Raw genomic sequence first — 4,789 nt, 5'->3', positions numbered from 1 at the left:
TTTTTTTTTTTTTTTTTTTTTTTTTTTTTTGTGTGCAAAACACCACCTATTTATCTATTTCTACAAATTAACAAAAAAAAAATTTGGGTGTCCAAGAAAATAAGTGAATTAATTTGTCTTTCCATTATGATACATAAGAAAATAGATTCTACGTATTTAGTACCTAGAGTTAATGGAAAGTAACATTAAAACATTAAGAAACTTATTTTTTTCTATTTCGATTCAAAAAAACCACTAAAACAGTAAAAATGTATTTATAAATTTTACGAGATTGGCGGCTCAGATCTTATCTTGCGGTTGGAGGTCCGGCTTGGCTCCATGATCGAATTATGGAAGAGCAGAGAGTATAGTTAAAGTTTTATTGTCGAATGTTTATCTCCTTTCTACTTATTGCTGCATCATTTCATTCTTTTTGTCGAACACTTTTCTTTCAATATGAATCAGATAAAAAAAAAAAGATTATATTGTTTTTGTTCTATTTCTTAATTATTTTAGTAATCGGAAGAAGACGTCCTAGTGGCAATGGAATACAAGAAATATACTTTATTTTGTTGTTTTATATTTTTGTATTGAAAAATATTTTCTAATTAACATGGTTTGGAACTGATGCTGTCATTACTGAATGTTATCGATTTTTCAACAATTTTTTTTGTCGAAGTTAGAAATATAGAATATTCGAAAGCTTCAGGAAAATGAGAAAAAACTTAACTTTTAAAAAGTGATAGTGGTCATTGGATATTAATCATCTCAAAGGTTCAAGCATCTACCATTTCCTTCCCTCTTATATTCAGAACTGAAAGGGAAAAATGCATAAACACCTGGGATTATTATGGATTTTGCCACTTTTTACTCCAATTATTTTAAATCCGCCATTTTTTAAAAAATAATTTAGATTTTCCACTTTTAATCACTTTAAAATCTATACATTTATGAATTTTTTTGTTAAAAAACATGGGATTTTTACACGAAATATCACTTGTTGGGCTGAATATTTTATTTCTGCCATTTTCGAACGGAACTTGTGGATCTACCATTTTTGCAGATCGTGAAAGATGGATTTTCTCTTTACACTGTAAGCAGGAATATATTAATTCAAAGAAAACCAAAACTGCGGGAAGTCATTGAACACCTGTTCAACGATATGACTAATTGACTGTTGCGTTTTGAGTTTGTGTGGACAAGAACAAGTAGGATTTTACTGTATAGTGGATGTTATAATAAATTCAGCCGAAGTGTGCAGATATTATAAAAGAGTTGGGTTTCTGTGGATATTTTTCTTGAAGTTTGTTTGCTAAGAAACAGCGGAAACGATGGATGATGATAAGAAGAAGACGAAGGTCAGAACAACATCAGATCGAGAGGTAATAACCGCTGCTAATATTTTTGTAGTCTCTAGGTTTCATTCTTCGCGTATAGATGGTCGTATGTGTATATAATAGTTACAGTTCTATATAGTGGTAGATCATGTGACTTCTGTCCAACGAATCTATATATTGTTGTTTGGTAGATAGTACATGGCCTATGAGTGAATTCCAAAGCTCGTGTCTATTTATCTACGAATACTAATCTTTTCAATTTATTGTTGATGTCTGTGTTGTTTAGGCAGCGGAAGTCCCCGTTTTGGTTATTGCTGGTAGCTGGGAATGCTCTGACAAAGGTATATGGGATTTCGTTGTAGCAAAAGAATGTTATGCGTGCAGCATTTCTATGGTTGTTCATATGGGTTATGAGCAACTCATTACTAATGTGCGTGACGAGTTTTAGCTTGGTGGCTTAAACATGAAACCAAAATTAAGCTATTGGCTTTCATCCCAGCTGTCTCTGTTTTCGGCTAACACAAGACCACCGGTCATCATAACAAGCAATATGAGTTTGAATAATTTCTTAAGAGTTATGAAAACTGCTGTGCATCTAAACTTTTTGATTTCTCTTGAGATTGAAACTGCTACTGAAGGTGCGACGAGAATGAGGAGAGACTGCTCTGTTGCAGAGAAAGAGAAAACAAATGCTAACGCTGGCTATGCATATGCCCTTCCTAACTTGGCGACAAATGAGAGAGTAACACCTGATTGTGGTACTCTTTCTCGGTCGGAAAAAAGAAGGCAAGGCTCTGCTGTGGAGAAAGCAAAAGATGTTGGTGAAGAGGTTTATGCTCCATGTTCAGGTTTCATGCGGGCGAGCAGGAAATGAGGAAGGAATAATACTTAACCCAATAGGAACACTCGACTTAGTAGAGAACTATTTCCAGAAAATGATGTTAACTGTGCGGATGGAACTATCAGAATGTGTAGTGCTCTAGAATCAACTCCTATAAACAGTCATGCTGACCATGATATGAGGGAAGCGGAGTTGGAAGATTTGTTGTGCACTAATACTAGTGGCATAATCAGTCTCGCAGATGCTGCAATACCATCCCTCCCGTGTAACTCTTAAGGTATGAATGGAACATGATCTTTGTTTGTAGATCCTGCTATCTCTGATGAGGATGTAGCTATTATACGAGAGGTGGAAGGAGCTGAGATAGAGCATAAGGCAGGGAATTGTAAAGGAAAAGGAAAGTGTTATGCAACTCGAGATGATCTGGTTGGTAATGATTGTGAAGACTCTTTCACGAACGGCGTCATTGGTTCAGATTTAGAGGAGGCAGATATTGCTGATGTGGAATACTGAATACCATATTTGACAGAAAAAATCTTTTTGATTTCCCTGAACCTTTGTACGAGGTAGGTGAACCTTCAGGAGTGGCAGTGATAGATAATGTGATACATTCTCCCTCAAAATGATATTAGCGCAGCCGTTATGGCATATGTAAAACAAGAAAAGCACAATTAGTTGATGACGACAATGAAGTCGCTGGCGCTTCAGTTGTTGCATTTCCCCCCAAAAAAGTTGCTGCAGAATGTAGGGAGGTAATTGGTGATACGCTTGGCACTGACCAAGGACCTATATTTAACGCGTGCGACAAAGTATTCCAACATGCAGTGGGAGTTGGTGAGAACAATAGAGGAATGAACAGTTCACCAGTGATGTATGCACACATGGAAGCATGGTCTATTGATTTAATGGGTACTGGTCGTTCAAGTAAACATAGGATTCATTTACCACTCACGAAGGAGCTGTATTTTAGGTCGGCAGTAAAGGACTTCATGGCTCAGTCGGAGGTGGTGACGCCCAACAACAGTGGAATGGTTTGGGACTGGTGGATGGTTTGGGAATGATGGATGAAGATAATGCAACTTCATCGATGGATCCATTGTTTAATGATTACACACAAAGACCGGATGCTGAACCAGTGTTTGATAAGGTCTATGAACTGACTAACGCCGATGGTTGCCTGACAAAATCTGCAGAAGAAGATGCTATCTACATTGGCCGTGTGTTTACAGATAAAACAAAGATGCAGAACACGCTTACCATATATGCCATAAAGAGGTTGTTCCACTTTAGGCAGGCCAAATCTGATACAAAGAGGCAAATCTGTGTTTGTATTGATCAACACTGCGGATCGTGAAAAACGGATTTTAGTTTAATTTGAAAAAACCAAAAATGCAGGAAGCCATTGAACACCTGATCAACAACATGACTAATTGACTGTTGCGTTTTGAGTTTGTGTGGAGAAGAAGAAGTAGGGTTTTAATGTATGGTGGATGTTATAATAAACGCAGCCGAAGTGTGCAGATATCATAAAAGGGTTGGGTTTCTGTGGTATTTCTCTTGAAGTTTGTTTGCTAAGAAACTGCGGAAACAATGGATGATGATAAGAAGAAGATGAATCTCGGAACGACATCTGACCGAGAGGTAATAACAGCTGCTTATGTTTTTGTAGTCTCTAGGTTTCATTCGTCGCGTATAGATGGTCGTATGTGTATATAATAGTTAGGGTTTATATAGTGGTAGATTATGTGACTTCTGTCCAACGAATCTATATATTGCCGTTTGGTAGATTGTACATGGCCTCTGAGCGAATTCCAAAGCTCGGGTCTATTTATCTACAAGTACTAATCTTTTCAATTTATTGTTATTGTCTGTGGTTTTTAGGCAGCAAAAGTCCCCGTTTTTGTTAGTAGCTGGGAATGCTCTAACAAGGGTATATGGGATTTCATTGTAGCTAAAGAATGTTATGCGCGCAACAATTCTATGGCTGTTGATATGGGTTATAAGCAACTCATATCTAATGTGTGTGCCGAGTTTGAGCTTGGTAGCTTAAACATGAAACCAAAATTAAGCTATTGGCTTCCATCCCAGCTGTCTCTGTTCTCGGCTAACACAAGACCACTGGTCATCATAACAAGCAATATGAGTTTGAATAATTTCTTAAGTGTTATGAAAACTGTTGTGCATCTAAATCTGTGGCTTTCTCTTGTGACTTAAACTGCTACTGACGGTGCAACGGGAATGAAGAGAGACTGCTCTGTTGCAAAGGAGAGACTGCTCTGTTGCAGAGAAGAGAAAGAAAATGCTAACGCTGGCTACGTATATGCCCCTCCTAGCTTGGCGACAAATGAGAGAGTAACACCTAATTCTGGTACTGTTTCTCGGCCGGAAAAAAAGAAGGTAAGGCTCTACTATGGAGAAAGCGAAAGATGTTGGTGAAGAGGTTTACGCCCCATGTTCAGGTTTCATGCGGGCAAGCAGGAAAGGAGGAAGGAATAATACTGAATCCAACAGGAACACTCGGCTTAGGAGATAACTATTTCCAGACAATGATATTAACTGTGCGGATGGAACTATCAGAATGTGTAGTGCTCCATATTCAATTCCTACAAACAGTCATGCTGACTATGATATG

Source organism: Camelina sativa, chromosome 15 (genome assembly GCF_000633955.1).
Source record: "Camelina sativa cultivar DH55 chromosome 15, Cs, whole genome shotgun sequence".
Taxonomy (NCBI): Eukaryota; Viridiplantae; Streptophyta; class Magnoliopsida; order Brassicales; family Brassicaceae; genus Camelina; species Camelina sativa.
This window is presented reverse-complemented; position numbering follows the sequence as displayed.